Source organism: Scylla paramamosain, chromosome 13, assembly GCF_035594125.1.
Source record: "Scylla paramamosain isolate STU-SP2022 chromosome 13, ASM3559412v1, whole genome shotgun sequence".
In the NCBI taxonomy this organism is placed as follows: domain Eukaryota; kingdom Metazoa; phylum Arthropoda; class Malacostraca; order Decapoda; family Portunidae; genus Scylla; species Scylla paramamosain.
Window position 1 is genome coordinate 11,966,991 of NC_087163.1, and position 23,606 is coordinate 11,990,596.

Sequence of the window (23,606 nt, forward strand, 5' to 3'; positions counted from 1 at the left end):
GTATGTAAGGAGCTCAAAAAAACTTAAAGGCAAGTTCTCGGTAAAAGTTGGTTATATTCCCATGTAATGTGATTGCCCTGCTTTTTAGTGCTTATTTGCCTAACACGCTGAAAAACACTAAAAAGACACTTTTCTAGTAATTTCTTTTTTTTTCCACAGTTTCGCATGTAATTTGGGATTGGACCACTAAGAATGTGAAAAAAAAACACTCAAAATACACTCATTTCCTAAAATTGTTCTGTTTCTCAATTAAGAGTGTTATTCATGAGTTTCAGCATTTTGGTGTCTAAGAAACTTCTCCATATATACGAGTTTTGCGTTTTTTGCCTTATGGTTCTTGAAAACTATTTAAACATTCATTATACAATTTTCTTGTCATATCCTTTTCTTTCCCAATATAGACTGCTTTGCATTCATTTTTGCGTTTTTTGTAGGTAACAAGCTCAAAAACACTCAACTTTTTTTGTAATGTTATTCTATTTCTTCATATTGGTTGGTTTGCATCCGTTTTAGCGTTCTATGCTAAAACTGAAAAGACACGTTTTCAGTAATACTGTTGAAATTGCTGAAAACACCCAAAGACACGTTTCTTGTAAAGTCGTGTAACTTACCCATATAGGTGGGTTTGCATGCACTTCGTACATAACTCCGGAAAAAGCTAAAATTATTTATTTTTTTTTCACATAATTTCCCTGAAATTTCTCAGAATTTGGCATCTCGTTATCTATGAAGATGAATAACAAAAAAAATCTATTTTTTTTATTATTTTTTTTCTCTATAAAGAGTGTTATTTGTGGGTTTTAGATTTTTGGTACTTAAGGAACTTAAAAATACTCATAATACACGATTTTCGTAATGTCCTTTCGTTTCACAAACATAGGGTTCTTTGCATGTATTTAAGTGATTTTATAGGTAACATGTTCAAAAACAATCAAAATACATGTTTTTGGTAATGTTATTCTGTTTCTCCATAAAGGTTGTTTTACATGCGTTTAGCCTTTTGGTATGTAAGGAGTTAAAAAACATTTAGAGGCAAGTTCTTCGTAAAATTTGTTTTTTTTCCAGTGTAATGTGATTGTTCTGCTTTTTAGTGTTTTTTTTTTTGCATATAACGCTCAAAAACACTCAAAAGACACTTTTCTGGTAATGTCATTTTCTTACCACATAAAGCTAGTTTCGCATGTAATTTTGGATTTTTGTAACTAAGAATGTGACAAACACTCAAAATACACACATTTGGTAAGGTAGTTCTGTTTTCCATTTAAAAGTGTTATTCATGAGTTTTAGCGTTTTGGTATGTAAGAAACTTCTCTATATACACGAGTTTTTGCGTTTTTTGCCTTGTGGTTCTTGTGAAACTATAAAACACTCATTATACACGTTTCTCGTAATGTCCTTTTGCTTCCCAATATAGAGTGCTTTCCATGCTTTTGCGCGTTTTTTTAGGTAAAAAGCTCAAAAACACTTTTTGGTAATGTTATTCTATTTCTTCATATTTGTTGGATTCCATCCGTTTTAGCGTTTTTCTACTTAAAACATTAAAAAGACACGTTTTCAGTAATTTTGTTTTGGATTCACATATTGACTGACTTCCATATTATCTATCGTTTTGGTGCCTAACATGCTGAAAAACACTGAAAAGACAGCTTTCTGGTAAATTCGTTTAACTTCCTTATATAGGTGGCATGCACTTTAGAGTTTGGTACATAAAATCCGAAAAAGAGCTATAATTAACTTTTTTGATAATATTCTTTTTTCCACATAAATTCCCTGAATTTTGGGAGAATTTTGGCGTCTTGGTACTTATGAAAATCAATATAAGAAAAAAAGCTATTTTTATTTATTTATTTATTTTTTCTCTATACAGAGTGTTATTTGTGGGTTTTAACGTTTTGGTACTTAAGGAACTTAAAAACGGTCCTAATACACGTTTCTCGTAATGTCCTTTCGTATCCCAAACATAGGGTTCTTTGCATGTATTTAAGCGTTTTTTGTAGGTAACATGATAAAAAACACTTAAAACACATGTTTTTAGTAATGTTATTCTTCATATCCATAAATGATTTTTTCAATGTGTTTTAGCGTTTTGGTTTGTAAGGAGGTCAAAAACACTTCAAGGCAAGTTGTTGGTAAAAAGTTGGTTTTTATTCTCATGTAATGTGATTGCCCTCTTTTTTTTTGTGATTTATTGTCTAACACGCTCAAAAACACTCAAAAGACACTTCTGGTAATGTCATTTTTTTTTAAACATAGTTTCGCGTGCTATTTGGGGTTTTGCTAACTATGAATGTGAAAAACACTCAAAATACACGCATTTGGTAAGATTGATCTGTTTCTCAATTAATTCAAGAGTTTCAGCATTTTGGTATCTAAGAAACTTCTTTATGTAGACTAGTTTTTGCGTTTTTTGACTTGTGGTTCTGGTGAACCACGAGTTCTTTTGCTCAAAAATAATTAGACACTCATAATACACTTTTATCGTAATGTCCTTTTGTTTCCCAATAGGGAGTGCTTTGCATCCATTTTCTCGTTTTTTGTAGGTAACAAGCTCAAAAACACTCAAAATGTTCCTTTTTGGTAATGTTATTTTATTTCTTCTTATTGGTTGGTTTGCATCCGTTTTAGCGTTTTTCTACGTAAAATACCGAAAAGACACGTTTTCAGTAATTTTGTTTTAGATTCCCATATAGAGTGACTTGCATATTATTTACGGTTATGGTGGCTAAGAAGTTGAAAAACATAAGACAGTTTTCATGGCAAAGACGTTTAATTTCCCCATATAGGTGGCTTTGCATGCACTTTAAGGTTTCATACATAACAATACGAAAAAAAAGCTAAAATTAAATTTTTTTGATAATTAACTCATAATTTCCTGAATTTTGCCCAAATTTTGGCATCTAGGTACCTGTGAAGATGAAAAAGAAAGAAAAAAATATCGTATTTTTTTTATTTATTTTTTCTCAATAAAGAGTGTTATTTGTGGCTTTTAGCTTTTTGGTAAATAATGATCTTAAAAACACTCGTAATACACGTTTCTCGCAATGTCCTTTCATTTCCCAAAATTAGGGTTCTTTGCATGTATTTAAGCGTTTTTATTGGTAACATGATCAAAAACACTCAAAATATATGTTTTTGGTAATGCTATTCTCTTTCTCCATAAAGTGTGTTTTGCATGCGTTTTAGCGTTTTGGTATCTAAGGAGCTCAAAACACTTAAAGGCAAGTTCTTGGTAAAAATTGATTTTATTGCCATGTAAAGTGATTCCCCTGCTTTTTAGTGCTTTATTGCCTATCACGCTCCTTAACACTCAAAAGACACTTTTCTGGTAATGTCATATTTTTCCCAAATAAAGCTGGTTTCGCATGCAATTTGGGATTTTGGTAACTAAGAATGTGAAAAGCAGTCAAAATACACGCATTTAGTAAAGTTGTTCTGTTTCTCAATTAAGAGTGTTATTCATGAGTTTCAGCATTTTTGTATATAAGAAAATTCTCCATATACACGAGTTTTTGCGTTTTTTGCCTTGTGGTTCTTTTGAACTATAAAACATTCATTATTCACTTTTCTCGGAATGTCCCTTTGTTTCCCAATATAGAGTGTTTTGTATCAATTTTCGCGTTTTTTTTGTAGGTAACAAGATTAAAAACACTCAAAATATACCTTTTTGGTAAAGTTTTTCTACTTCTTGATATTGATTGGTTTGCATCCGTTTTAGCGTTTTTCTACGTAAAACAATGAGAAGACACGTTTTCAGTAATTTTGTTTTGGTTTACCATATAGAGTGAGTTCCTTATTATTTATCGTTTTGGTGCCTAACATGCTGAAAAAACACTCAAAACACAGAATTCTGGTAAGGTCGGTTAATTTCCTCATATGGGAGGCTTTGCATGCACTTTAGTGTTTGGTACATAACAGTCCGAAAAAAAGATAATATCAACTGTTTTTGATAATATTCTCTTATCATATAATTGCCCTAATTTTTCCCAGAATTCTGGCATATCGGTACCTACGAAGTTGAATAACAAAAAAAAAAATGAGAAAAGAAAATCCTTTTGTTTATTTATTTTTTATTTTTTTATTTTTTCTACATAACGAGTGTTATTTGTGGGTTTTAGCTTTTTAGTAGTCAAGGAACTTAAAAACACTCATAATTCACGTTTCTCGTAATGTCCTTGTTTCCCAAACATAAGGTTCTTTGCATGTATTTAAGCGTTTTTATAGATAACATTATCAAAAACACTCATAATACATGTTTTTGGAAATGTTATTCTGTTTCTCCATAAAGTTTGTTTTCCATGCGTTTTAGCGGTTTGCTATGTAAGGAGCTCAAAAACACATATTGGCAAAATCTTGGTAAAAGTTGGATTTATTCCCATGTAATGTGATTGCCCTGCTTTTTAGTGCATAATAATAATACATAATAATACACGTTTCTCGTAATGTTCTTTCGTTTCCCAAACATAATGTTCTTTGCATGTATTTAAGCGTTTTTATAGATAACATGATCAATAACACTCAAAATACATGTATTTGGTAATGTTATTCTGTTTCTCCATAAAATGTATTTTGCAAGCGTTTGAGCGTTTTGTTATGTAAGGAGCTCAAAAACACTGAAGGGCAAGTTCTTGGTAAAATTTGGTTTTATTACCATGTAATGTGATTTCTCTGGCTTTTAGTGCTTTATTGCGTAACACGCTCAAAAGACACTGAAAAGACATGCAAAGCCTCCCATATGAGGAAATTGAAGACCTTACCAGAAATCTGTCTTTTGAGTGTTTTTCAGCATGTTAGGCACCAAACCGATAAATAATAAGAAACTCACTCTATGTGGGAATCCAAAACAAAATTACTGAAAACGTGTCTTCTCAGTGTTTTACGTTGAAAAACGCTAAAACTGATAGAAACCAACCAATATCAAGAAGCAGCAAAACATTACCAAAAATTTATCTTTTGAGTGTTTTTGAGCTTTTTACCTACAAAAAAGCGCGAAAATAGATACAAAGCACTGTATATTGGGAAACAAAGGGACATTGCGAGAAAGGTGTATCATGAATGTTTTATAGTTTAAAAAAAAACCACAAGGCAAAAAACGCAAAAACTCGTGTATATGGTGAAACTCATGAATAACACTCTTAATTGAGAAACAGAGTAACCTTACTAAATGCGTGTCAAAAACACTAAAAGACAAGTTTTTTCGTAAAAGTTAGTTTTATTCCTATGTAATGTGATTGCCTTGCTTTTTAGTGCTTTATTGCCTAACACGCTCAAAAACGTTGAAAGACACTTTCTTGGTAATGTCATTTTTTTTCCCAAATAAAGCTAGTTTCGCATGGAATTTATTGTTTTGGTAACTAAGAATGTAAAAAAAACACTCAAAATACACGCATTTTGTTCTGGTTGTTCTGTTTCTTGATTAAGAGTGTTATTCATGAGTTTCAGTATTTTCGTATCTTAGAAACTTCTCCATACAGTCGGGTTTTTGCGTTTTTTGCCTTGTAATTCTGGTGAAACTATAAAACACTCATTATACACGTTTCTCGTTATGTCCTTTTTTTCCTTATATAGAGTTCTTTGGATCCATTTTCGCGTTTTTTTCATGTAACAAGAACAAAAACACACAAAATATACTTTTTTGGTAATGTTATTCTATTTCTTCATATTGGTTGGTTTGCATCCGTTTTAACGTTTTTCTACGAAAATCTTTTAAAAGACACGTTTCCAGTAATTTTATTTTGGATTTCCATATAGAGTGACTTTCATATTATTTATCGTTTTGGTACCTAACATACTTTTTGGTGCCTTTTGCTTCCCAATATAGAATGCTTTCCATCCATTTTCGCGTTTTTTGTAGGTAACAATTTCAAAAACACTCAAAATATACCTTTTTGGTAATATTCTATTTCTTCATTTTGGTTGGTTTCCATCCGCTTTAGCGTTTTCTACGTAAAACACCGAAAAGACACGTTTTCAGTAATTTGTTTTGGATTCCCATATAGATTGACTTTCTTGGGTTTTATCGTGTTGGTTCCTAACGTGCTGAAAAACACTCATAAGACAGTTTTCTGGCAAAGATGTTTAATTTCCCCATATAGGTGCCTTTGCATGCACTTTATGAGTTTGGTACATAACAGTCCGAAAAAAAAGCTAAATTTAACATTTTTGATAATATTCTTATTTCATATAATTTCCTGAACTTTGCCCGAATTTTGGCACCTCGTTACCTGTGAAGATGAATAAGAATGAAAAAAAAAGTAGTATTTATTTATTTTTTTCTCAATAAAGAGTATAATTTGTGGCTTTTAGCTTTTTCGTACTTAATGAACTTAAAAACACTCATGATACACGTTTCTCGTAATGACCTTTCGTTTCCCAAAAATAGGGTACTTTGCATGTATTTAAGCGTTTTTATTGGTAACATGATCAAAAACACTCAAAATATATGTTTTTGGTAATGTTATTCTGCTTCACCATAAAGTGTATTTTGCATGCATTTTAGTGTTTTGGTATATAAGGAGCTCAAATACATTTAAAGGCAAGTTCTTGTTAAATTTTTTTTTTTTTCCAATGTAATGTGATTGCCCTGCTTTTTAGTGCTTTATTGCCTAACACGCTTTGGAAGTTTTTAAATTTATAATGTACCAAAACGATAAAACATGCAAAACTCCTTTCATGCAGAAATATAAAAACTTTACCAAAAACGAGCATTTTGGGCGATTTTTAAGCTTGTTTTGTACAAAAGCGTCAAAATGCATACAAAATACCCTATATAAGAAAACGAAAAGACATTAAGAGAAACCAGTATTATGAGTTTTTTTTTTTTTTTTAGATTATTGGGTACTGAAACGATAAAACGCACAATTTGCCTTCTGTATGGAGAAAACGTGCATTTTAAGTGTATTTAGCTTTGTTAGGTATCAAAACGCCAAAATGCATGCAAAGCACCCGATATGGGGAAAATAAACGACATTTCCAGAAATATGTCTTTTGAGAGTTTATGAGTGTGTTAGGCACAAAAAGCTCTTAAAAAGCATGGAAAGTGTCGTAAATGGGAAAACATTAAGTATGTTGAGGTACTTACATACCAAACCGCTAAAACGGTTGCAAAACACTCTTTATGGAGAAACTCAACAGCTTTACCAAAAACATGCATTTTGAGAGATTTTGTGCCTGTTATGTACAAAAACGATAAAATACATGCAAATAACCCTAATATGGAAAAGAAAACATTAAAAGAAACGTATATTTTGAGTGGTATTGAGCTTCATAGGTACCAGAACACTAAAACGTATGAATAATACTCTATATGGAGAAACAGAACAAGATTAACCAACCCTTGTTTTAAGGCTTTTTTCACGTTATTAGGCGAAAATGCATGCAAAGCATACTATATGGGGAAAGGAAACATTTCCAGAAACATGTCCTTTCACTGTTTATGAGCATGTTAGGTGCCAAGAAACTAAAAAACAAGGAAAGCACCATATAGGAGAAAACAAAATATTACAAAAACTTTTAATTTCAGTGCTTATGAGCTACTTACATACAAAAACACTTAAACGCATCCAAAACACCTTGGAAAAACTGAATAACATTACCAAAAAAAAGCGTGTATTTTTAGTGTTTTGAGCTTGTTACGCAAAAAAAAAAAAAAGTAACCAACGACATTATGAGAAACTTATATAAAGAGCGTTTTTGAGCTTCTCAGGTACCAAATCGCGAAATTGCATAAATGATATTCTCTTTAGAGAAAAACAACAATATTAAATACCAAAACGCTAAAAACCAACGAAAGCTTCCTATTTGGAAAAGCAAAACATTACCAAAAGCGTGTCTTTTGAGAGTTTTTACAGCTACGTACGTACCAAAACGCTAAAATGCATGCAAATCACATTTTATGGAGAAACAGAATAACATTACCAGAAATATGCATTTTGAGTTTTTTTTTTATCTTATGTATAAAAAAAAACAAAAATGCATGCAAAGTAACCTAAATGGCGATACGAAAAGAAATAAAAAGACACTTCATTTATCAGTGTTTTTGATATTCTTAGGTAGCAAAATGCACAAACGCATGTATAACATTATATATGAAGAAACAGAACATTACCGAAACCGAATGTTTTGAGTGTTTTTTTCACATTGTTACGTAACAAAAACGCCAAAATGCATGAAAATAACTCAATATCGATAAAATAAATGACATTACGAGAAAGATGCCATTAGTGTTTTTCAGCGTCTTAGGTACCAAACGCGAAAACTATTTAGTACCACTGTATATGGAGAAACAGAACATTACTAAAAACGTTTATTTTGTGTTTTTCACAATTTTATGTACCAAAACGTCAAAATGACTCCAGAGCACCATCTATGAGGAGATGAAACGATATTTCCAGAAACATGTCTTTTGAGTGTCGATTGTTGTTGTTAGGTACCAAAGTTATAAAAAAACATGGAAAGCTACCTATATGAAAGAACGTCAACGAAAAATTTATCTTTTGGGTATTTTCAGCTATTTACGTACCATAACGCTGAGCTGTATGCAAAACACCCTTTATTATCATAAACATTTTTTTTTCTTTTTACTATATGTAAAAAGAAAAAAAATGTTTATGGTAATAAAGGGTGTTTTGCATACAGCAAACATAAATGCATGAAAAATACTTTGCATAAGGAAACGAAAAGACATTAGAAGAAACTTTTATAATAAGTGTTTTTTTTTTATTTCTTTGGTACCAAGACCTATTTGACGCATTGAAGAACAGTCTATATGGATAAGAGAACAAGATTACCAAAAATGTGCTTTTTGTGTGTTTTTCACATTGTTAGGTACGAAAACACTCTATAAAGAGTGTTATTTGTGGGTTTTAGCTTTCTCATACTTAACAAACTTAAAAAAAAACTCATAATACACGTTTCTCGTAACGTCCTTTCATTTTCGAAACATAGGGTTCTTTCCATGTATTTTAGCTTTTTTTTATAGGTAACATGATGAAAAACACTCAAAATACATGTTTTTTTGGTAATATTATTCTGTTTCTCCATAAAGAGTGTTTTGCATGCGTTTTAGCGTTTTGGTATGTAAGGAGCTCAAAAACACAAGTTCTTGGTAAAAGTTCGTTTTATTCCCATGTAATGTGATTCCCGTGCTTTTTACTGCTTTATTGCCTATCACGCTCAAAAACTTTTTGGTAATGTCTTTTTTTCCCACATAAAGCTAGTTTCGCATGCAATTTGGGGTTTTGGTAACTAAGAATGTGAAAAGCACTCAAAATACACGCATTTGGTAAAGCTGTTCTGTATTCTTAATTAAGAGTGTCATTTCTGAGTTTCAGCATTTTGGTATCTAAGAAAATTCTTTATATACACGAGTTTTTGCGTTTTTTGCCTTGTGGTTCTTGTGAAACTATAAAACACTCATTATACACATTTCACGTAATGTCCTTTTCTATCGAAATATAGAGTGCTTTCTATCCATTTTCGCATTTTTTTTAAGGTAATAAGCTCAAAAACATTAAAAATATACCTTTTTGGTAATATCATTCTATTTCTTCATATTCGTTGGTTTGCATCCTGTTTAGCGTTTTTCTACGTAAACGTAGAAAGACGTAAAACGTAAAAAGACACTTTTTTCAGCAATTTTGTGATGGATTCCCATTTTGAGTGACTTCCATATAATTTATCGTTTTGGTGCCTAACATACTAAAAAACACTCAAAAGACAGGTTTCTGGTAAAATCGTTTAATTTCCCAATATAGGAGGCTTTGGATGCACTTTAAGGTTTGGTACATAACAGTGAAAAAAAGATAAAATTAACTTTTTTTTTCATAATGTTCTTTTTCCACATAATTTCCCTGAATTTTTCCAGAATTTTGGCATCTCGGTACCTATTAAGATGAATAACAAAAAAAAATTCCTATTTTTTTTATTTACTAATTTTTTTCTCTATAAAGAGTGTTATTTGTGGGTTTTAGCTTTTTGGTACTTGAGGAACTTAAAAACAATCATTATACACGTTTCTCGAAATGTTCTTTTGTTTCTCAAACATAAGGTTCTTTGCATGTACTTAAGCGCTTTTATAGGTAACATGATCAAAAACACTCAAAATACATGTTTTTGGTAATGTTATGGTGTTTCTCCATATAAGGTGTTTTGCATGCTTTTTTTTATCGTTTTGGTATATAAGGAGTTCTTGCTAAAAGTTGATTTTATTCTTATGTAATGTGATTACCCTGCTTTTTATTGCTTTATTGCCTATCATGCTAAAAAAAAACACTTAAAAGACACTTTTCTGGTGTCATTTTTTTTCCACATAAAGCTACTTTCACATGCAATTTGGGGTTTTGGTAACTAAGAATGTGAAAAACATTCAAAATACACGCATTTGGTAAGGTTATTCTGTTTCACAATTAAGAGTGTTATTGATGAGTTTCAGCATTTTGGTATCTAAGAAACTTCTCTATATATACGAATTTTTTGCGTTTTTTGCCTTGTGGTTCTTCAGAATATATAAAACACTCATTATACACATTTCTCGTAATGTCCTTTTGTTAACCAATATAGAGAGCTTTGCATCCATTTTCGCGTTTTTTGTAAGTAAAGAGCTCAAAACACTCAAAATGTACCTTTTTGGTAATATTCTATTTCTTCATATTGCTTGGTTTGCATCCGTTTTAGCGTTTTTCTACGTAAAACACGGAAAAGACACGTTTTCAGTAATTTTGTTTTCGATTCCCACATAGAATGACTTCCATATTATTTATTGTTTTGGTGACTAACATGCTGAAAAACAGTCACAACACACGAATTTTGGCACCTCGTTACCTGTGAATATCAATAAGAATGAAAAAAAAAATTCGTATTTTTTTATTTATTTTATTATTTTTTCTCAATAAAGAGTGTAATTTGTGGCTTTTAGCTTTTTCGTACTTAATGAACTTAAAAACACTTATAATACACGTTTCTCGTAATGTCCTTTCGTTTCCCAAAACTAGGGTTCTTTGCATGTATTTAAGCGTTTTTATTGAAAACATGATCAAAAACACTCAAAATACATGTTTTTGGTAATGTTATTCTGTTTCACTATAAAGTGTGATTTGCATGCGTTTTAGTTTTTTGGTATATAAGGAGCTCAAAAACACTTAAAGGCAAGTTCTTGGTAAAAATTCGTTTTACTCTAATGTAATGTGATTGCCCTCCTTTTTAGTGCTTTATTGCCTAGCACGCTCAAAAACACTCAAAAGACACTTTTATTGTAGTCTTTTTTTTCCCACAAAATTATTTTCGCATGCAGTTTGGGGTTTTGGTAACTAAGAATGTTAAAAGCACTCAAAATACACGCATTTAGTAAGGTTGTTCTGTTTCTCAATTAAGAGTGTTATACATAAGTTTTAGCATTTTTGTATCTAGGAAACCTCTGCATATACACGAGATTTTGCGTTTTTTGCCTTATGGTTCTTTTGAACTATAAAACACTCATTATACACTTTTCTTGCAATGTCCTCTTGTTTCCCAATATAGAATGCTTTGCATCAATTTTCGCGGTTTTTGTAGGTAACAAGCTCAAAAACACTCAAAATATACCTTTTTAGTAACTTTTTTCTATTTCTTGATATTGGTTGCTTTGCATCCGTTTTAGCGTTTTTCTACGTAAAACACTGAGAAGACACGTTTTCAGCAAGTTTGTTTTGAATTCCCATATAGAGTGAGCTGCTTATTATTTATCGTTTTGGTGCCTAATATGCTAAAAAAAAAAACACTCAAAACACAGATTTCTGGTAAGGTCGTTTAATTTCCTTATATTGGAGGCTTTGCATGCACTTTAGGGTTTGGTACATAACAGTCCGAAAAAAAAAAAGCTGAAAGTAATTTTTTGATAATATTCTTTTATCACATAATTGCCCTGAATTTTTCCAGAATTTTGGCATCTTGGTACCTATGAAGAAGAATAAGAAAATAGAATAATAATAGAATAATAGAAGTTTTTCGTAATGTACTTTTGTTTCCCAAACATAATGTTCTTTGCATATACTTAAGCGTTTTTTAGAGATAACATGATCAAAAACCCTCAAAAAACATGTTTTTGGTAATATTATTCTGTTTCTCCATAAAGTTTGTTTTGCATGCGTTTTAACGGTTTGGTATATAAGGGGTTAAAAACACTTAAAGGCAAATTCTTCGTAAAAGTTGGTTTTATTCCCATGTAATGTGATCGTTCTGCTTTTTAGTACTTTGTTGGATATCACGCTGAAAAACACTCAAAAGACACTTTTCTGATAATGTCATTTTTTTTTTCCCAAATGATGCTAGTTTCGCATGTAATTTGGCATTTTCGTAAATAAGAATGTGAAAAACATTCAAAATACACAATTTAGTAAGGTAGTTTATCGATTAAAAGTGTTATTCATGCATTTATTCATTATGTTACGTAAGAAATTTCTGTATATACACGAGTTTTTCCGTTTATTGCCTTTTCGTTATTTTAAAACTATAAAACACTTATTATACACGTTTCTCGTAATGTCCTTTTGTTTCCTAATATAGAGTGCTTTACATCCATTTTTGCATTTTTTGTAGGTAACAAGCTCAAAAACACTCAAAATATATCTTTTTGGTAATGGTATTCTTTTTCTTCATATAGGATGGTTTGTATCCACTTTAGCGTTTTTCTACGTAAAACACTGAAAAGACACGTTTTCAGTAATTTTCTTTTTGATTCACATATTGACTGACTTCCATATTATTTATTGTTTTGGTGCCTAACATGCTGAAAAAACACTGAAAAAACAGGTTTCTGGTAAAGTCGTTTAACTTCCCTATATAGGTGGCTTTACATGCATTTTAAGGTTTGGTACATAAGAATCCGAAAAAAAAAACTATAATTAACTTTTATGATAATGTTCTTTTTTCCACATAAATTCCCTGAATTTTGGCACAATTTTGGCATCTCGGTACCTATGAAGATGAATAACAAAAAAAAAATAATCCCATTTTTTTTTTTTTATTTATTTATTTTTTTTTCTAAAGAGTGTTGGTTTTAGCTCTGTTTTTAGCTCTGTTTGTTGGTTTTAGCTCTATGGTACCGAAAGAACTTAAAAATCACTCACAATACACGTTTCTCGTAATGTTCTTTCGTTTCCCAAACATAATGTTCTTTGCATGTATTTAAGCGTTTTTATAGATAACATGATCAAAAACACTCAAAATACATGTATTTGGTAATGTTATTCTGTTTCTCCATAAAATGTATTTTGCAAGCGTTTGAGCGTTTTGTTATGTAAGGAGCTCAAAAACACTTAAGGGCAAGTTCTTGGTAAAATTTGGTTTTATTACCATGTAATGTGATTTCTCTGGCTTTTAGTGCTTTATTGCGTAACACGCTCAAAAATACTGAAAAGACAAGCAAAGACTCCCATATGAGGAAATTAAAGATCTTACCAGAAATCTGTCTTTTGAGTGTTTTTCAGCATTTTAGGCACCAAAACGATAAATAATAAGGTACTCACTCTATGTGGGAATCCAAAAGAAAATTACTGAAAAAGTGTCTTCTCAGTGTTTTACGTAGAAAAAACGCTAAAACTGATACAAACCAACCAATATCAAGAATCATAAAAGCATTATCAAAAATGTATATTTTGAGTGCTTTTGAGCTTGTTACCTACAAAAAAACACGAAAATTGATACAAAGCACTCTATATTGGGAAACAAAGGGACATTGCGAGAAAAGTGTATAATGAATGTTTTATAGTTAAAAAAAAAACACAAGGCAAAAAACGCAAAAACTCGTGTATATGGAGAAGTTTCCTATATACAAAAACGCTGAAATTCATGAATAACACTCTTAATTGAGAAAAAGAGCAACCTTACTAAATCCGTGTCAAAAACACTAGAAGGCAAGTTCTTCGTAAAAGTTGGTTTCATTCCCATGTAATGTGATTGCCCTGCTTTTTAGTGCTTTATTGCCTAACACGCTCAAAAACACTCAAAGACACTTTTCTGGTAATGTCATTTTTTTCCCACATAAAGCTAGTTTCGCATGGAATTTGGGGTCTTGGTAACTAAAAATGTAAAAAAAACACTCAAAATACACGCATTTAGTAAGGTTGTTCTGTTTCTTGATTAAGAGTGTTATTCATGAGTTTCAGTATTTTGCTATCTTAGAAACTTCTCCATACAGTCGAGTTTTTTGCGTTTTTTGCCTTGTGATTCTAGTGAAACTATAAAACATTCATTATACACGTTTTCGTTGTCTTTTTTTTCCTTATATAGAATGCTTTGCATCCATTTTCGCGCTTTTTTTTATGTAACAAGCTCAAAAACACAAAAAAATATACTTTTTTGGTAATGTTATTCTATTTCTTCATATTGGTTGGTTTGCATCCATTTTAGCGTTTTTCTACGTAAATCTTTTTAATGACACGTTTTCAGTAATTTTGTTTTGGATTTTCATATAGAGTGACTTCCACATTATTTATCGTTCTGGTGCTTAACATGCAGAAAAACACTGAAAAGACAGGTTTTTTGTAAATTCGTTAAATTTTATCAGATAAGTGGGTTTTGCATACACTTTATGGTTTGAAACATAACTTTCGTTTCCCAAAAATAGGGTTCTTTGCATGTATTTAAGCGTTTTTATTGGAAACATGATGAAAAACACTCAAAATACATGTTTTTGGTAATGTTATTCTGTTTCACCATAAAGTGTTTTTTGCATGCATTTTAGTGTTTAGGTATATAAGGAGCTCAAATACACTTAAAAGCAAATTCTTGTTAAAAATTAGTTTTATTCCAATGTAATGTGATTTCTCTGCTTTTTAGTGCTTTATTGCCTAACACGCTCAAAAACACTGAAAAGACATTTTTCTGGTAATGTCATTTTTTTCCCACAGAAAGCTGGTTTCGCATGCAATTTTGGGTTTTCGTAACTAAGGATGTGAAAAGCACTCAAAATACACGCATTTAGTAATATTGTATTATTTCAATTAAGAGTGTTGTTCCAGAGTTTCAGCATTTTGGAATATAAAAAAACTTCTCTATATACACGAGTTTTTGCGTTTTTGTAGTTCTTGTGAAACTATAAAACACTCAATATACACGTTTCTCGTAATGTCCTTTTGCTTCACAATATAGAGTGCTTTCCATCCATTTTCGCGTTTTTTTAGGTAATAATTTCAATAGCATTCAAAATATTCCTTTTTGGTAATGTTATTTTATTTCTTCATATTGGTTCGTTTGCATCCGTTTTAGCGTTTTTCTACGTAAAACACCGAAAAGACACGTTTTTAGTAATTTTGTTTTGGATTCCCATATATGTTGACTTTCATGTTATTTATCGTGTTTGTTCCTAACATGCTGAAAAACACTCATAAAACCGTTTTCTGGCAAAGACGTTTAATTTCCCCATATAGGTCGCTTTGCATGCATTTTAGGGGTTTGGTACATAACAGTCCGAAAAAAAAAGCTAAATTTAACTCTTTTGATAATGTTCTTATTTCACATAATTTCCTGAATTTTGCCCGATTTTTGGCATCTCGGTACCTGTGAATATGAATAAGAAAGAAAAAATAAATATTGTATTTTTAAAATTTATTTATTGTTTCTCAATGGCTTTTAGCTTTTCGGTAATTAATGAACTTAAAAACACTCATAATACACGTTTCTCGTAATCTCCTTTTGTTTCCAAAAAATACTGTTCTTTGCATGTATTTAAGTGTTTTTATTGGTAACATGATCAAAAACACTCAAAATACATGTTTTTGGTAAAGTTATTCTGTTTCACCATAAAGGGTGTTTTGGATACGTTTTAGTGTTTTGGTATATAAGGAGCTCAAAAACACTTAAAGGCAAGTTCTTGGTAAAAATTCGTTTTCCTCCAATGTAATGGGATTGCCCTCCTTTTTACTGCTTTATTGCCTATCACGCTCAAAAACACTCAAAAGACACTTTTCTGATACGACAAAAAAAAATAGATAAATAAATAAATAAATAAATAAAAAATGAAAAAAACACCCTATATGGATAACAAAACGTAACCGAAACCGTCTTTTTTCAGTGTTTTCAGGTAATTACGTGTCATAATGCTAAAACGCATGCAAAAAAAAAAAACATTTATGGCGAAACATTATATATTTGCGAAAAAAAAATGTTTTTGTTACAAAAAACGACAAAATGCACACAAAGTACACTATGGGAAACGAAAGGGCATTACCTGAAACGTGTATTATTAGAGGTTTTGAGCTTCTTAGGTACCAAAATGTTAAAAGGTATCAGTGGAAAAAAAAAAAAAAAACATTACCAAAAACTTGCGTTTTATGTGTATTACACATTATTAGGTGCCAAAAAGCTAAAAAACAGGAAAAAATAGGCTATAGTTGGGAAAGAAAATGATATATCGTGAAACGTGTCTGTTGAGTGTTTATGATCGTGTTAGGCACCAAAATGTTTTTGAGCTACTTACATACCAAAAAGCTAAAACGCACGTGAAACATGATTTATGGAGAAACAGTAAAATTACGAAAAAGAAGTGTGTTAAGGGTTTTCAGTTTGTTACCTACGAAAACGCCAAAATGTATGCAAAGTACCTAATATTAAGAAACGAAAAGACATTACAAGAAAAGTGTATTATCAGTGTTTTTAAGCTTTTTAGGTACCAAAACGCTAAAAGACATAAATAGTATTACTCTATATGGAAAAAAAATAAATAAAATAAAAACACTAACCAAAAACGTGATTTTTGAGTTTTATTTTACATTGTAAGATAGCAAAAACGCCAAAATGCATGCAAGGTGCCCTCTCTAGGGAAACGAAACGAAATTTCCAGAAACATGTATTTTTTTTTTAAGTGTTTATGAGCGTGTTAGGCACAAAAACGCTAAAAGGCATGGAGAAGTTCCTCCATGGGGAAAGCAAAACAACATTTCTAAAAACGTGTGTTTGGTGTGTTTTTTGTGCTATTTATATACAAAAACTATAAAGCGAATGGAAAACACCCTTTTAAAAACAAGTATTTAAATGCTTTTGAGGTTGTTACGTACAAAATCGCCAAAATGCATGCAAAGAATGAGGAAATGAAAAGACATTGCGAGAAATGTGTGTTATGAGTGTTTTTGAGTTTCCTGTCTACGAAAACGCGAAAACCCTGTAATAACACTCTAAATGGAAAAACAGAACAACATCAAAAGAAAAAAACAAACGTGCTTTGTGTATTCTTTTACACTGTTAAGTAATTAAATGCATAAATATAAGTAAGGTACCCTATATGAGGAAAAAAAAAAAAAGACATTTCCAGGAACATGTTTTATGAGTGATTATGATCACTCAACGCAAAAATGCATGCAAACACTCTTCATGTAGAAAAGATGATAATATTACTGAAACCAAGTATTTTGAGAGTTTTTGAGCTTATTACCTAGAAAAACGCCAAAATCCTTGATTACACGATCTGAAGAAACAAAAACGCATTACGAGAAACTTTTGTTATGAGGGTTTTTTTCAGTTTCTTAGGTACTGAATCGCTAAAACGCCTAAATATATGGAGAAAATTAACATTATAAAAACTTGCATTTTGAGTGTATTTCACATGGTTAGGTATCAAAATGCCAAAATGTACGCAAAGCACACTTTATAGGAAAAGGAAACGATATATCCAGAAATGTGTTTTTTGAGTGTTTATGAGCGTGTTAGGCACCAAAACGGTTAAAAAAGCATGAAAAAGTACCCTATATGGAAAAAAGAAACATCATTACCAAAAACGTTTCTCTTCGGTCTTTTTGAGCGAAATAGACTCAAAATATATGTTATTAATAATGTTATGTGTCTTCATATAAAGTGTTATTCATACGTTTTAGCGTTTTTGTACCTAAGAACCATAATACACGTTTCTCGTAAAGTCTTTTCGTTTCGAAACATGCTTTCTTGTAACAATTTCATTTCCCCATATCAAGGCTTTTCCATGCATTTTGGCGTTTCGGTACCTAATAATGTGAAATATGCTCAAAACACACGTGTTTGTTACTGTTGTTCTGTTTCTTCATAGAGTGTTGTTTATAGGTTTAGCGTTTCAATACCTAAAATGTTAAAAAAAATAATTATAATACATGTTTTTCGTAATGTCATTACGTCTACCTAATAAGATTATTTTGCATCCATTTTAATGTTTTTGTATGCAACAAACTCAAAAAACTCTCAAAATACTTGTTTTTGGTAATGATATTCTTCTACATAAAAGGTGTTTTGCATGTTTTTTTTAGGGTTCCGGTACGTAAGAGGCTGAAAAACACTCAAAAGACACGTTTTTTCTTTAAAGTTGTTTTCTATTCCCATTTAGGGTGTTTACCATTGCATTTTAAACACTAGAAAAAACATTTCTTGAAATATAGTATCGTTTCCAAATATATTGGTACTTAACAATGTGGAAAAAAAAAAACACTCAAATTGCGTGGTTTTTGGTAATGTTGTTCTGTTTCTTTGTTTCTTTGGTGGTATTAACGCGTTTTCGCATTTCGGTACCTGGGAAGCTCAAAAACACTTATAATACACTTTTCTTCTAATGTCTTTTTTTGTTTCCCCACATAGTATACATTTCATATATTTTGGTGTTATTCTGTAACAAGCTCAAAAACACTCAAAATACTTGTTTTTGGTAATGTTATTCTGTTTCTGCATAAAGGGTGTTTTGCATGCATTTTACCTTTTTGGTACATAAGAAGTTCAAAAACACTCAAAAAGTCATGTTTTTCGTTAAGTCGTTTTGTATTCCCAAATAAGGTGATTTCCATGCTTTTTAGCGTACTGGTGCTTAATACGCTCAAAAACATTTAAAAGATACGTTTCTGGAAATCTCGTTTTTACCCATATAGAGGATTTTCGATGCATTTTGGCGATTTGCTATTTATTAATGTGAAAACACTCAAAATACACGTTATTTGGTCTCGATATCGAGTACTATTCCTGAGTTTCAGTATTTTGTTACCTCGTGATGTTCAAAACACTTATAATAGATTTTCTTCGTAATGTCCTTTCGTTTCCCCATATAACGTTATTTTCATGCATTTTTGCATTTTTGTACGTAACACGCTAAAAATACTCGAAATAGTTATTTTTTGTAATATTATTCTTTTCCTCCATAAAGTGTTTTGTAAAAAGCATGGAAAGATCACCATATGGGAATAAAAAACATTATCAAAAACATGTCTTTTCAATCTTTTTGAGCTTCTTACGTACCAAAACGCTAATACGTTTGCAAAACACTCTTTATGGAGAAACAGAATAAAATTCCTAAAAACAAGTATTTTATGTGTTTATGAGCTTGTAACGTAGAAAACGCAAAAATGCATGCAAAGTAACCTTTATGTGGAAATGAAACGATGTTTCCAGAAACGTGTTTTTTGAGTGTTTAGACACTAAACCGATATAAAGCTTGGAAATCACTTGATTTGAACAAGAAAAGAACACTAAGGAAAACGTGTCTTTTAAGTGTTTTTGAGCTTATTACATACCAAAAAACTAAGCCACACGCAAAAAAAATAGAAAAAAAAATCTTCATTTAGAAACATAATAACATTACCAAAAACTTGTAATTGGAGTGTATTTCTCATTGTTAGGTACACATGCAAAGCATGCGAAAGGAAACGAGTTTTCCAGAAAGGACGTCTTTTGAGTGTTTATGAGTGTTCTACCTCCAAAAAAATTAAAAGCATGGAAATCACACTGTAATAGAAAACAAAACATTAACAAAAATGTCTCTTTTCAGTATTTTTAAGCAACTTAGGTATCAGAACGCTAAAACGCATGCAAAACACCCTTGATGGAGAAACAGAATAACATTACCAAAAACAAGTTTTTTTATTGTTTTTTGAGGCTGTTACGTGAAAAACGTCAAAATACATTCCAAGTACCCTATTTGGTTAAATGGAAAAAAAAAATATTACGAGAAAGGTGTTTTTTTTTTTTTTTTTTACCTTTTAGGTAACAAACCGCTAAGAGGCAATAATTAGCATTCTATAGAAAAAAAAAAAAAAACAGTATTTCCGAAAACATGCATTTTGAGTGTATTTCACATTGTCAGGTACCAAAACTCCAAAATGCAAACAAAACACTCTATAGGGTGAAAGAAAACGAGACTTCAAGAAAAGTGTCTTTTGATTGTTAATGAGCGTGTTAGACACCAAAACGAAAAAAAAAAAGAAACAAAAAAAACACCCTATATGGGAAAAGAACACATTACCAGAAACTTTTTTTTTCCACTGTTTTTGAGCAACTTATGTACCAAAACTTTAAAACGCATGTAAAATATTATTAATAACATTAATAAAATAAGTATTTTGAGTGTTTTTTTCAAGTTGTTTCGTAGAAAAACGATAAAAAGTAAGCAGAGTACCCTAAATGGGGAAATGAATAAACATTACGAAAAACGTGTATTATGATTATTTTATTAGTTTCATAAGTACCAAAACGCTATAAATGAGTATGAATAACACTCTATAGAGAGAAACAGAATTACATTACGTATTATTTTGAGTGTATATCATATTGTTAGGTTTTTAAATCCGTGGAAAGCACCCTATATGGAGAAAGGAAACGAGATTTCCAGAAACGTGTTTTTTTTTTTTTTTTATTTATGTGCGTGCAGACACCCAAACGATAAAAAAAGGAGGAAAAGTATCCTATATGGGTGAACAAGACATTACCAAAACGTCTCTTTATAGTGTTTTTGAGCTACTTACGTACCAAAAACGCTGAAACGCTTGCAAAAAAAAAAAAAATCATGAAGAAAAGTATAAGTATCAAAAACGTGTTTTTGTTTGTTTTTGAGCTTAGTACGTGGAAAAATGCCAAAATGCAAGCAAAAGACTCTGTAATATTAAACGAAAAGACATTAGGAAAAAGGTGTATTATGAGAGTTTTAGAGCTTCTTAGGTAGCAAAATACTAAAACGCATGAATTTTATAGTGCACTTTATATCGACAAATCAGAACAACATTAACAATAACTTTTTATTTGGGTGTTTTTTTTTTTTTTTTATATATAATTAGGTACCAAAATGCCATAATGTATTCACAGTCACCTATATATGGAAACAAAACTACATACTAGAAAAATGTTTTTCGAGGGTTTTTTTATTTATTTATTTATTTATTTTTTCGTATTAGGCATCATAACGCTAAAAAAAAAAAAAACATAGAAATCACCCTATATGGGAATATACGTGTAATACAACATTACTAACAAGTGTCTTTTCAGGGTTTTTGAATTTCTTTAGCACCAAAACTCTAAAACATGCAAAACACACTTTATATAAAAAAAAAAGACAATACCCTTAAGAAAAACAAGTATTTTGAGTTTTTTTGAGCTTGTTACGTAAACAAACGCCAAAATATATGCAAAGTCCTCTAATTTGGGAAACGAAAGGACATTATGAAAGATCTATTATAATCGTTTTTTTTTTTACCTTTTTAGGTACAAAGACGCTAAAACGCATTGACAGCACTTAATAAAAAAAAATACCTAAAACTTATATTTTAAGTGTATTAAACAAAATGCCAAAATGCATGCAAAGCAACGTATATGGCAATGTAAAACATCATTACAAAAAAACGTGTCTTTTGAATGTTATAGAGATTCCTACGTACAAAACGCTATAACGAATACAAAACACTTTATGGTGAAAAAGAATATTACAAAAAATAACTATTTCGAGTGTTTTTAGCGTGTTACGTACAAAAATGCAAAAATGCATGAAAATAACGTTATATGGGGAAACGAAAGGACATTACGAAGAAAATCTATTATAAGTGTTTTGAACATCACGAGGTAACAAAATGCTGAAACTCAGGAATAGTATTCGATATCGAGACCAAATAACGTGTATTTTGAGTGTTTTCACATTAATAAATAGCAAATCGCCAAAATGCATCGAAAATCCTCTATATGGGTAAAAACGAGATTTCCAGAAACGTATCTTTTAAATGTTTTTGAGCGTGTTAAGCACCAGTACGCTAAAAAGCATGGAAATCACCTTATTTGGGAATACAAAACGACTTAACGAAAAACATGACTTTTTGAGTGTTTTTGAACTTCTTATGTACCAAAAAGGTAAAATGCAGAAACAGAATAACATTACCAAAAACAAGCATTTTGAGTGTTTTTGAGCTTGTTACAGAATAACACCAAAATATATGAAATGTATACTATGTGGGGAAACAAAAAAGACATTAGAAGAAAAGTGTATTATAAGTGTTTTTGAGCTTCCCAGGTACCGAAATGCGAAAACGCGTTAATACCATTTTATACAAAGAAACAGAACAACATTACCAAAAACGGCGCAAATTGAGTGTTTTTTTTTTTCCACATTGTTAAGTACCAATATATTTGGAAACGATACTACATTTCAAGAAATGTTTTTTTTTTTAGTGTTTAAAATGCAATGGTAAACACCCTAAATGGGAATAGAAAACAACTTTACCAAAAAACGTGTCTTTTGAGTCTTTTTCAGCCTCTTACGTACCGAAACCCTAAAAAAGAATGCAAAACACCTTTTATGTAGAAGAATATCATTACCAAAAATAAGTATTTTGAGAGTTTTTTGAGTTTGTTGCATACAAAAACATTAAAATGGATGCAAAATAATCTTAATAGGTAGACGTAATGACATTACGAAAAACACGTATTATAATTATTTTTTTTTTACATTTTAGGTATTGAAACGCTAAACCTATAAACAGCACTCTATGAAGAAACAGAACAACATTAACAAAAACGTGTGTTTTGAGCATATTTCACATTATTAGGTACGGAAACGCCAAAATGCATGGAAAGGCCTTGATATGGGGAAATGAAATTGTTACAAGAAAGCATGTTTCGAAACGAAAAGACTTTACGAGAAACGTGTATTATGAAAGTTTTTGGTTCTTAGGTACAAAAACGCTAAAACGCATGAATAACACTTTATATGAAGACACATAACATTATTAATAACATATATTTTGAGTCTATTTCGCTCAAAAAGACCGAAGAGAAACGTTTTTGGTAATGATGTTTCTTTTTTCCATATAGGGTACTTTTCATGCTTTTTTAACCGTTTTGGTGCCTAACACGCTCATAAACACTCAAAAAACACATTTCTGGATATATCGTTTCCTTTTCCTATAAAGTGTGCTTTGCGTACATTTTGGCATTTTGGTACCTAACCATGTGAAATACACTCAAAATGCAAGGTTTTATAATGTTAATTTTCTCCATATATTTAGGCGTTTTAGCGTTTCAGTACCTAAGAAACTGAAAAAAAAACACTCATAACACAAGTTTCTCGTAATGCGTTTTTGTTTCTTCAGATCGTGTAATCAAGGATTTTGGCGTTTTTCTAGGTAATAAGCTCAAAAACTCTCAAAATACTTGGTTTCAGTAATATTATCATGTTTTCTACATGAAGAGTGTTTGCATGCATTTTTGCGTTTTGGTAATTAACAAGATCATAATCACTCATAAAACATGTTCCTGGAAATGTCTTTTTTTTTTTTTTCCTCATATAGGGTACCTTACTTATATTTATGCATTTAATTACTTAACAGTGTAAAAGAATACACAAAGCACGTTTGTTTTTTCTTTTGATGTTG